This window comes from Alligator sinensis, unplaced genomic scaffold, assembly GCF_000455745.1.
Source record: "Alligator sinensis unplaced genomic scaffold, ASM45574v1 scaffold87_1, whole genome shotgun sequence".
Taxonomy (NCBI): domain Eukaryota; kingdom Metazoa; phylum Chordata; order Crocodylia; family Alligatoridae; genus Alligator; species Alligator sinensis.
Window position 1 is genome coordinate 560,988 of NW_005841929.1, and position 12,805 is coordinate 573,792.

Consider the following 12,805-nt stretch of genomic DNA (forward strand, 5'->3'; position numbering starts at 1 on the left):
ATTGCACTTTGTAAATATGAATAATCAGCCACTGCAAGGAGTTTTCCTTGGCAGGTTTGTGTGTGTTTGTTTTCTTTTGCAGAAGCCACAGTGTAGTCAAAGGTGACCGACAAACCATGAGGCCTCACTACCATCAGCAGCATCTTCCTCATCACAGCCATGGCAAAAATTGTCTTGTCTGTTTGTGTTGTCTTGTTATATGTTTTGTGTTTGTTTGTTTGGTTTGTTTTAAGTTGTCACAGTTTAAATACATATGATATCATAAAAATATAATAAGAGTAATTGGTAATACCTCCTCTAAAAATTGGACCTATCTGTGGATCCCAGACCGGAACACTTCCGTCCGGTTGGACTGGAAAGTTGTTCTGATATTTGAAACAAGGGCAGCAATTCTCAAAAGGTTTTATATTCCACTTGGTTAGCAAAAGGATATTTATTAAGGGTCATGTGTACTTTGTTTTTTGGGTTTTGTTTTGTTTTTTGTTTTTTCTCTGTACTTCTCTTAAGGATTTAAATGCTATTTAGAATGTCAGTATAACAAGATGTGTGTAAAAAACTGCATTCAAAGTCATATTTTAATAAGCGAAGAGACAACTATACCATTGTAACTGTTCAAATCAACCTCGTTATGTTATTTTCTCTCTCCACCCCCACCCCAGGCTTTTTTCTTTCAATTGCCTAAGTTTTGTTTTAACTTCAAATCAGCTGAAGATGACACGCCTCCTGTCTATATAGCTGAACAATGGTGTTCAAATACTTTAGTGACATCACCCTTGTGTAAGGCCGATGTCAAGGGGGGGGATAATGTAGCAGAAAGCCCTTGCCTGCATTTGCTCTCCCCTATTTGGATATGTTTCTCTTTTTCTACCTTTTCTTCCTTCCTCTCTCTTTCACTTTAGGATAAGGAATTGTGTTTTAAAATTTGTATGTGTGCATTTTGTATCTCCCCTTGTAGTTTGGTATTTTTATCTGTGTGTGTGCCATGGCATTTGTAGCTTATATTTTATACTCCTCACCTTTCAACTTTCAACTAAATGTGTTTTAGTAAGTTATACATTGTAACAATGTTAACAAGGGTAGGAATCAAACTGCCCTTCCTTGTATCAGGATGGCCGCTGAAAGAGCGAGTGAATCAGTGATTGAATGTGTAACAAGGTAGCACACAGCAATTAACACCTGGAAGCTGCAGATAAGCCAAGGGAAGAACTCAATAGAAGACAATGTAACAACTGGGAAATCTCTAAGTCACTGATCAAGGGCTAGAAGGCCTGGCCTGAGTTAATCAACACCGGGGACTAACTTTTGGGCTGAGTATCTCCAGATCAACTCCTCTCAGAGCCCTATTCAAAATTCATCAACGGCCTCCCAAACCTGCACATACATGCGGATGACCCCTGGGGCTGACAGATGCCGTCCAGTAGCCACCAAGGGGGGGGAAGTCCCACGAGGGTCAATGACCCCTGGATTGGGCAAACCTGAAAACTGGGGAGTCACCAAAGTCTGCCAAGGACAGATAAAAGGCAGTGAAAAGTGACCCTCAGGGGCGCCCTCTTGATCTCCAACTCGACCAGACCTGTCCAGCCAGAAGGACCAGCCGGCGACCCCCTTCTGGAAGATACCACCACACTGAAAGAAGCCTCAATGACAGACTCCAGTGCTTGTAGGATAGGTATACCTGACTCTGTAGCCTGCTACTGTGTGTGTGTGTGTGTGTGTACACACATGTGTGTGTGTGGGGACCAGCCCCAAGGTTTATGATTACAGTGTTTCAATCTGCCTAATAAACTAGAATTTTAAGGATCCCGAGCTGGACATTTGTAGCCAACAGCTTTACACCCCCAACTTTAGGGAACACTTTGTAAAACTTTCTTTTTTATAAACTGATGCCCCTGGGTAGCTTTGGGGGCTATGCTTACCCAATAGGTGAATGGGGAAAATAGACTGATTGCATACACCAATCGAGAACTGCTAGACCTGGAGACAATATTCTACAATAGAAAGGGAGTGCCTGGCCATAAAACTGAGTATTAGACTTTTCCAATACTATTTACTGGGATGGAAGTTTGTTTTAATAACAGATAATGCCCCACTGAAATGATTTTAGGCTACCAAGTCTGATAACAGCCAGATAACGTGATGGGCATTATTTCTTCAGCCCTTTTATTTCTCACTAGAATACTGACCGGGGAGGCAAAATATGACCACTGACTTCCTGTCACGGGCTTCAAGAACCAAGACCAAGGACCATCGGGAGCTGACCAGACAAAACAGATACCCAGGTTACAAAGGTTAAAAGGGGACATTTGTAAGATCATCCCACTAGTCTATACAAGGGGCAGGGTGTGTAACAAGGGTTTGCCACCAGCCTCTGTTACAGATAGTAGAAACTGGCTAAGCTGGGAGAAAACTTACCTGGGCAAGCCTGGCGGAGTCATATGGCCACCAGTGTGCCGGGGAAAAAGCCCTGAACAAGTCCTGCGGAGAGGATAAACATCCAGTAGCATGTAGCCATGTGTCAAAGGGATCCTGCCATCATTGGTTTCAGAGTGCCAGTCGGGCAGAAAAAGGAGAGCCAGAAGGCAGACAGCCAATTAGATTTCCCCCAGAGAGGGGAAAGCACAGGAGAGCCAGGAAGCTGTACAGCTCACATGGAGATACGGAACCCAGATGCTCATATGGCTAAGCCAGGCAGTTCCAGGGAAGAGATACTGGGATACAAGGAGGATCTGGTTGGAGGGAGAGATAAGTGAAGCAGGCTCCTGGGATAATAAAGGCTGGGCCCATAGTACCAAGGGCTGGCAGAGATGAGTACTGTGTCTTGAGGCACCTGATGAATGCACTGCAATTATAGACACAGGGTGAAATTATGTTACTGCATGGGAAGAGAATGAATTTGTTGGGGGATTGATTTAGAAACAAGGAATGAACGAATTTATGGATATTAATTTAGAAATATGAAGCAGATGAATTCATAGATATTTATGTTAGGGAAATAAAGATGGATGAAGTCAAATGACTAACTGAGAATCTGGATGTTATTTTGGGAGAATAAGGATTGAGTGAATTCATATGAATTGATAAATAGGAAGTGAATTAATGTATGGACGTCTCAAGTGAATGTATATGAGAGACAAGAAGTGAATTAACTTATGGATATTTATTTTGGGGAATAAGGAATTAATGAGTTTATGGGTATTAACTGAGAAATAAGAAGTGAATAAATTCATCAATATTTATGTTGGGGAAATAAGAAATGAAGTCAAATGACTAACTGAGAAATCTGAAGGAATTTCATAGAGTTTTAAAGTGGAATCATGGATGTGAGACCGGCATAAGTCGCAAACCACAGAACTGAGAGAAAAGGGGCAGGGTGGAGGAAGGTGGAGCCCTGCAAAAAAAACAGATGGTCCAGTGAAACAGACCTTCACCCAAAGGAACCATCAGACTTCCCCAAGGAAATCAGAAAAACAAGGCATGGTGGGCAAGCAAGAGGACAGGACAGAAAACTGACAAGTCCCAACCAAACAGTGGCCTGAAGCATCTTGACCACAATCATGCAACTAGATCTTAGAAGATCTAGTTGCATGATCTTCTAAGCGAGATGCAGCATACAGTACGATAGTTCATTGTACCACCGTTTTTGAGAGGGGGGAAAAACTTAATGGAATTTCAGGAAAACGGAACTGTTATCCCAAGGAATCTCATTCTCAGTCATTGTGTTCAGTTTTCATCAGACAACATTAACATCGTGGAGGAGACATTGGGTGGAAAATAGACATTTTGTGTAATGCAAATTGTAGCATTTCAAAGAGGACCATCGAAACCAGTTGAGATTGAAGAAAGTACTGATATAATAGGGAGAAAAAGAACCTGGAAATATGTACAACCGGAAAGTCATTCTGGTGATGATGACCATTACAAGTCATTGAAACCACACATCCATAGTGCAGGTAGTAGTATGAATGAAAAGCTCGACAACACAGCTGTCATCAGAGCTACCATGGATAGTGGGAGTGTCTACACGAGGCACTATACTATGCAATACAGAAAATTACTGCAAGTGCATAGTAAGTGTCAGCATCCACACATGCAGGCCCCTTTACTGCACAGTAATTTGTTCTACTCTGCAGTTAATTTGATACCTGTAAATGCAAGTAGCAAATTAACTGCTGAGTAATTACTATGCAGTAAGGCACATGTAGATAGCTGACTAGCAGCAACTGTGGAGCCAGGGCTGGGAGCTCCCTGCTGCCGGGGCAGATGGACATTGTCCCTGGCCCGGCTCCACCACCAGAGTCCACCCCGGTAGCAGGCGGCTCCTGGGGGCAGGAAGCAACCTCCCAGACCCCACCAGGAGAGAGCTGTCTCCTGGCCCCATGTTCCCTGCCAGTCCCTGGGCTAGCACCTGGGGGAGCCTAGAGCTCTCCCTGGCTGCTGCAGAGGGAGGGCAGTGCAGGGTAGAAGCAAATCTTCTCCTAAATGTGTGCATGTGCAGACACTTGCCCAGGGTAGGTTTACTACAGAGTAAATTACTCTGAAATAAACCCATCCAGCAGCATTTGCACATATAGACATGCCCACTGGATAGAATATCAACTGACAACCAGGAGGACATTGCCATACCAGGGAGTACAACGATTAACCAGTTTCTTTCTGATGATACTTCACCACCATTCATTGTTGGATTTTGTCCCAGACTGCCTGCATCAGCATCTGAGTACAACACCATTTGGACTATCATCATCCTATGTAAAACAATTTCAGAATATCTGGTACACAGTCATAATTTTTGATCAGGCATTGTATTGCAAAGCGAATGAACTTCAACATCCACATCTATTGGGAGGTCTAGGAAGTAAGCGTAACGTTTATAAGGATTTGTACAGAAGTAGGCCTAATGTTGATAAGGATTTCTAAAAAAAGTTTATTGTGTTGCTGTATCAGCCATCAACATCTTTGTCAACCCTTATGGATGTTAGGGAGAAATTATTCCATAAAGAAAAAGCTCTGGATAAGCTTCCACCTACATATGACTCCCTTATGCACCATGTACATACAGCCAATTATCCAAGTCTTGTTTCACAAAGTGTGCTTGAACCTAATCCACCATTGCCATTGCCTGACCATTGTGGTTGGCAAGGCAAAAACGAGTTATGTTCCTATCACAAACACACTTGAACCATTACCAGCATAATGCCTTCAGATAAGAAGTTGCAAGTGCAAGATGGGGACCAGCATGCTTGTGCAAGCAGGTTAATGTGCCATGCACACCTGGCTGAGAGTGCTATAAAACAGCATGCTGCAATCCATGTAATAACTACAGGGATTCAGAAATGGATTCAAGTAATGAAGAGATCTGAAAAACTGCAATTACTCATTGTATTAATATTATACGTACCATTGTATATTATGTATCCATTATATTACTATTGGATTAGACTATTATATTTTCCTATTGCCTCAATCCAAACATATGTCTGTGTGTTTCATTGCCATTGAGTTATGTATTATTAATATCTGACTTAGCACATTCTGAATTAAAAAACTGTATCATCTTATTCAGTATAACTTGAACAAGTAGCCTAGCCAGAGTTATAATGTGTTCAGTACTGAAGGCCTGCTATGAAATTTGTAGCAATAGAACTGGTGAGGTTTTAGTATTAGAGTATTGTTTACTAGGTTTTTTAATTGCATTGAATTGATACATACATGCTAATGTGCCAGCCATCTTGGAATCCAACACAGCTACTAGGACGGAAGTGTTATGATATGAAACATCTTGGAATCCAATGTGGCTATCATGATGGAAATGTTACAGATTGTTATGTTCACACAATATTGGTTTTGCCATTGGATTTAATTTTCTAATCCCAGTGGGGGCTGAACTATTGAACAAAATGTGAATTCATGGCAGCCATCTTGGATTCCAAGAGGGCAGCTGCACACACTACTTGCCAGATGGGCAACATGACTTTTCTGACACGGTGTAGTGGGTTTGGGGTTATTTAGCTCGCTCATCCAGTCTTTCGGAGTTTATTTACAATCTTGACACCGTCTTTATTCCTATGGGGCATACTCCCTATCAGCAGGACACAATGAACATAAGCAGTTAACACTGTAAATGAACAAACAACCTGTGATCTTCTCCTCGACCATGAGGAGTGGCTGGGTTCAGGTCTGCTGCTGCCAGCCCACACTCCCTTCTCTTATCTGTTCACTCCATTAATATAAAAAGGGCATGTCTACACATGCATTAATCTGCCATAATTACAGCACATTAAGCTTAGTACCTGTAATAAAGAGGTACTAAACTTAATGAGCTATAATCAGCACTACTGCACAGTAGCACCAGCACATGCTTTTTTGTGATGCTAATGCATAGTAGACTAACTCTACTGTGCATTAGCACATTGGCACAGTTTTTGCCTGCCACGCTAATGAACAGTAGGATTACTCTACTGCGCATTTGGCACAATTCTCACTGGAGTTTATTTCTCCCAGGCGCAGCATTTACACGTGTGTTTGGGACTGTAACATGTTGAGCCAGGGCAGAGCAGCCTGCCAGCCTGGAGTTGCTCCACCCCGGTTCAACGTGCTGCAGAGGGGTTGGCTGGGGCATGGGAGTGCTAAAATGCATAGGCTGCCTGCTGGCTAGCCCCACACTGTAGCCCCCTCATGCCCCAGCCAGCCCTGGTCACCATCTACACATGTATTTCAGCAAGCATAACTACTCCACTGTAGGATAGTACTTGTCCTGGACAATACCATCCTACAGCGGAGTTAGTTAATTTACTGCACCCTAACATGGGCACATGTGTAGACGGTGATGCTTTACTGCAGACCTAATTAGCCAGCCCCATAGTAAAGTGCACATGTAAGTGCACCCACAGTCTCTCCATGTCTCGTGGTCATCTTCACCATCACAAGCCAACTTTCAGACTAAGCACTTCAGGCGTGGTTCTTGGGCTCCACCATGACCTAAGCCACTGGCTCTCTTCCTCCCAGTTCTCTCAGCTTCTGACTCTCTGCTCTCCGCCCTCTGGCTTCTAGGCTCTCCGCTGTCTGCTTGCCCTAGGCTGTCTGCCTGCCCTAGGCTCCTCTCCCTAGAAGTCTAACTCTCACATCCTGCTGGTTCTTTCCCTTCCTGGGAAGTGTCTGTCTGTCTTTCTCTCTCCCCACCCCACAAGCCATTTATCTGCCTGCCAGCAAAATATCTACAGCAGCTGGCCCTGGTGCCCAGGGAGTCTGCAATCATCCCTTACAGTCAGCAGCTGGGCTGCAACCCTTGCACTCCTGCACACTGCCCCCAGGCTCCTTGAGCATTTTTACACGTGTAAGCACCACAGCTCTGGGCACTTTGAAAATACACGTCAGCACAAAGAAAATGGCGGCAGTGCACTTTTGAACTAAAACACGTCAGAGGTGCTTTAGTTCAAAAGCACACTGCCGCTATTTTCTCCATGCTGACGCACATTTTGCCACTTATACAACTGCAGGCGGCACAGCATGGGGTGCATCAGGTCCCATGAAGAGAAGACTCGATTAATCGAGTCTGCTTTGAAGTGGCAGATCTCCAGCGTGTCTGAGAACTAAAAGGTATGTGTATAAATGCCCACTGAGCTCACAGCCTGCCACGCTCTTACACATGGGTAGGCCACCTCCACCTGAAACACACTTGTGTGGCTTTGGCAATAAGTTTCCAATGACAACAAAATCTAGGGACCTTATTGGTCAATTTATATCTTATTGTAAATGTAATAATCTTTAGCAGCTTATGCAACACTTCACAGTTAAACACCAACTTTAAAAAAAAAGTACTCATGAGGTTTTCATATTTTGATAAGACATGAAGTATTCATAACACATTCTTCAAGGTTATTAAGGCATAGAGGGATTTGTTTGATTCTAGAAGAAAAAGAATTATAGGTTGTTTGCTCAACCATGCCATGACTAATAATTCACTGCTAAATAACAAGGGCAAACTTCAACTGTAATATTAACTATGGTGTAGGTCATGAACCAGAGTGCTTGAATCAGAGCAGTTGGAGTGTCTATGTGGGAAGGGTGACTCGGTGTGACCAAAATAGGGGTTTTTTTCTTTTTTAATTTTCGAGCAGCTGGGACCATTGAGGCCCAAGCACTGAGCAGTAGCCCTGGAGGCTGGCATTGTATCTGTGGGACTGAGGATCAGGCTGGCAGGGAAAAGGGGGATGGTTGTGGCTTCCTGTGGCCTCTTCTTGATGGACACAGGGTGCTCCCTTCAAAGCATTTAATTTTATTATTATTATTATTATTATTATTGCTACTATTGTTGTTGTTATTATGTATGTGCTGCTGTAGGTGTGTGTGGTGCTGCTCTGAACACAGAAAGTGGGAAGAGAAAACTGCTGGATTTCCTGTGTGGATCAAGTATTTGAATGATGATATCCTAAATAGAAAGTTATGAGTTCAAGGCTGTATGCCCCACTGTAACTCTGTTGGAAAGCAGTGTCCTTGTTGGCACAAGAAGTTGTTTTTTTTTTCTCTCCCCAAAGCATGGCAAGCTCCAGCGCCCAACTGACTAGTGCCAGGGCTCCGGGGCTGAAAGATGCAGGGCTTGGTGCGGCATGCTGAAACCCAAAGGGTTTTGCAGCATGCCACACCAAACCCTAAATTCTAGGCCTATGCTTGAATCAGACCAGTTCGAGTGTCTGTGTGGAAAGGCTGACTCAGTGCGCCCAAAATAGGGTGGGTTTTTTTCTTTTTTAATTTTGGGGTGGCCGAGACTGTTGAGGCCTGAGCACTGAGGAAGCCAGAAGCCCTGGAGGCTGGTGTTGTATCTCTGGGACTGAGCATCAAGCTGGCAGGGAAAAAGGGGATGATTGTGGCTGCCCGTAGCCTCTTCTTGCTGGGCACAGGGTACTCCCTGATGGCATTTAGTATTATTATTATTATTATTATTCTTGGGGTGCACTGATAAAGATTTTCTTGGCCGATACCGATGGCCGATTATTAACCAGCCATATCGGCCAATCCCGATCCGATAGCTGATTTACAGGAATGCAGCCAAGCAGCTTGGAGAGCAGCATCCTGCTGGTAAGTCTGTCAGGGGGCAGAGGTGGGGAGGGAGAGGAGAAGCGGGGGGGCAGGTCAACGCCCCCACGGTGAGGGAGAGAATGGGGCAGAACAGAGGCAGGGCAGGGGCAGGCACAGACACTGCCCAGCCAGAACAGTGAATACAACCCTGGAAGCAAGATGGAGCCATAGGCTCCATCTGAGGGGTACAGAGGGGTGTCTGAGGGGTACAGAGAAGGAAGGGCAGCTCCTCACCTCTGCGTGTACCCCCAGGGGAGGCATGGGGGCATGTGCACCCTGGATTTGTGCACAGGGTGAGAGTGGGCTGATCACTGCAGGTTCAGGGTCAGGGGCTGTGCCAGCCTCTACCCAGTGGAAAGGCTGGGCCAGGGCTACCCTCAGGGTGGACAGCGGCAGGGCAGGCAGCAGTGGCACTGGAAAGAATGGCTATGGGAAATTTTGGGGTGGCTATAGCCCACCCCCACCCCTCCCAGTGCTGCCGCTGCCTGCCCTGCTCCCACCCACTCAAAGCCCAGCCCCGGCTCAGCACACCAGGAAGAAGCCAGCGCCTCTAGCCCCAACCCTGCAGGGGGCAGCCACCCCCTTGAGCACAAATCCAGGGGGGCACATGCCCTCCATGTCTCTCCCAGGGGTGTGCACAGAGGCAGGGAGCCACCTGCCCTCCCAACTCCCCCATGCCCCCTGGATGAGCTGCCCATGGCTTCATCCCACTCCCAGGGTCATATCCACCACCCTAGCTGGGCAATGCCTGCCTATGCCGCACTCCCTCCCTCACTGTGGGGGCCTCGATCTGCCGTCACCACGCACATTTCCCCCACAGACTTACCATCTGGACACTGCTCTCCATGCTGCCTGGCTGCATTTCTGGCTACTTGCATGACAGCTGTGTGCATGCACACAGCATTTATTGGTGACATAAATAAACGGGTGATGTTAGCCAAAAAAACCCGATTGCCAATAATGTTAGTTTTCCTTTTATAGGTGCTGATCCGATATGCCACAGATGTATCAGTGCAGCTCTAATTATTTTTCTTTATTAATTTTTCATTTGGTGTGTGTGGGCACATCTACACGTTCATTAATGTGCTATATATATGGCACATGAAGTTTAGTACATGTAATGACTAAACTTAATGCAATGTATTCGGTGCTACTGCACATTAGCACAGATTTTTTTTTTTTTGTGACACTACTGAGCATTATACTAAGCCCATGCTAATGCAGTAACATGCAGTAAATTAATCTTCTGCACATTGTCTCATGTAGCTGTACCCTGTGTGTATGGTTGTTTGTGTGGTGCTTTTCTGGGCATTGAGGGTGGGAAGAGGCAGTTGCTGAACTTTGTGTGGGTCTGGGGCTTGGATGAAATCTTTAGAAAAAGGTTGTAAATTTATGGCTGGGTGTGGGTCCTCACCCACAAATGGGTTCCATGTGGTAGAAAAGTGTAATCTGCACTAAAATGGGATTTACTGAATGTCCATTTACATACTCTGCAAGTCGAAGTGAGAAGCTGTAACAGTTGTAGAACAAATTTCACAACAGTGCGTAACTTCATTAACATCTCCCATTCTGCTCCTATTGAAGTCAAGCTGACTTCATTAAAAGCAGTTAGGCTAGTGTTGAATGCTTTCAAACATCTTGCCTTTTATTTTAAAGCATCTTTTGCAGCAGTGTATGAAAACCAGTAGACAGTGGCGATGCGCAGGGGGTGCATGGGGGTGCAGGTGCCCCCCCGACAGGCCACGCTCGCCGTTTAGGCAACGGGCGGGAGAGCAGGCGGGAGTGCTGGTGCCCTCCCTGCAAGCACCAGTTGGGGAGTGGGAGCACTGTGGCTCTTCTGGAAGTGGCTGAGATTGGTTGCGGGGGCCTCCCCCACAATCGCTCACTGGTCTCTGGGGGGGGACGTGACTAAGGTGGCATCAGTCACCCATGCCAGTAGATATTTTTTAAATAACATTTTGTGACCCTCCTGTAGATACTTCCCTTCACAGCTTCTCACTCCTACACCCTTATTTCCTTTAGTCAACAGTAGTGCTAGTTGATGTGAATGTGTGCCATTAGGATTGCAATTATAAAACCAGATTATAAGGATTACAAGGACCAAGCAGTACAGTACAGGAAGAATTCACAAGCCTTAAAATGGCCCTCAACTTTTTACCACTTTAAAAAAGATCAAATTAAAGTCAGCAAGGTAATTTCAAAACAGTGGCTGCATTTTATTTGTCATTACCATGGGGACAGCCCAAAGAGAAGAGGAAACTGATAGGAACCACCCAATCAGTGCTGCTACCAGAAGTGGTCTGTACTTTGAGACATCTATTTTGCGATTCCTAAGTTTTTAAAAAAGTAATAATAATGATAATAATAGGATACCCCAAAATAGCTCCCTAAATTCTGTAATCGTGAGTCTCTGTAACAGCAAGTAGAAGGTGAGCAAGGACATTTCCTGGCTGTTAGTAAACTTCCCTCACTGCAGGACAGGCATGTACAGTACAGCCCACTTCATTTAGACTATCTGCTATCTGGGAAGCAGTGGTTCTCAAACACCTGAGGGTCAACGCATTCCTTCTCCTGCCCTGTACTTCCCCTGTACTAAAAACCTGATTAAGTCACTGCCATCAACATTATAGCCTGAGATATGGCAGAGCAGCTCCTCACTCCTCTCCCAACACACTTTTTCAACCTTTGCCTCCATTTCTAGTTCCTCTTCCTCTTCCTGCTGTCCCATGAGGGTTGTCAACTTTGTTTGAAACTATTCTGGGAGGCACTGGCGACGCGTAAGGGTTGCATGTGGGTGCACGTGCACCCCCTATGAAAAGGCACTGGTGACACTGCCAGCGGCGCCCGTGGGCAGTCGCTGCTTGCCACCCATGCCACCAACACCCCTGGCAGCGTCTGCAAGCGGTCCACCTGCACCACTGGTCGGCGCTTGCCACCTCCTCCCCGTCACCACCGACAGCGCCACGGCTGCCTATGGCAGCTCCACACTTACCACCGCCATGCTCCCACTGCCGACAGCGCCAGCACCACCTGCCGGACCTCGCCGTGCTCCTCCAGCCATTGCGGACACGCGGTGTTCATGCCAGGTCTCCTGAACGCCAACATGCCTGCAACACAATACAAGTGTGTCCACGTACTCCTGTATATCAGTTAGATTACAGTGCATAGACTTTACATCAGGAAGGCAAATGCACATGACTATTACCTTTTAAAAACCCACAGGGCTACTGTTTAAATCAGAGTCAACATTTAGTATTTATTTAGATGAATGTCCTATCATTTATCCCCCGCGTGACTCTCAGCAGTCTCCTGGAGGTCTGTCTAATTCCTGGAGACGCTAGGGCAATCCGGGAGGGTTGGCCGCCCCATGTCCCATTCCTCCCTCCACCCCAGCGGGTCTCAGGCTTCCGGGACTCAAGGCCCCTCCGCGCCCTTTGCGGCCCCGCGTTTCAGGAGCAGGTTGATCGATGGCGGCCCCCAGCAGTGGGAGCCGGGCCGCGGCGGGGACCCTCCAGGCAGGGACAAGCTGAGCCGGCTCCTTTCGGCTTCTCCCCTCGCCCTCAGGAGGAGGCTGGCAGAGGACGGCCGTCCCGCGGGCACCTGCCTCCCCGCGCCCCTCCGGCCTCCGGGGCTGCCTCCCCGCGCCCCTCCGGCATCCGGGACTCCCGTGGCCTCAGCGCCCAGTGCCCGCGGATCCGGATTGGCTGCGGGAAGCGGGGACCCTGGGGAG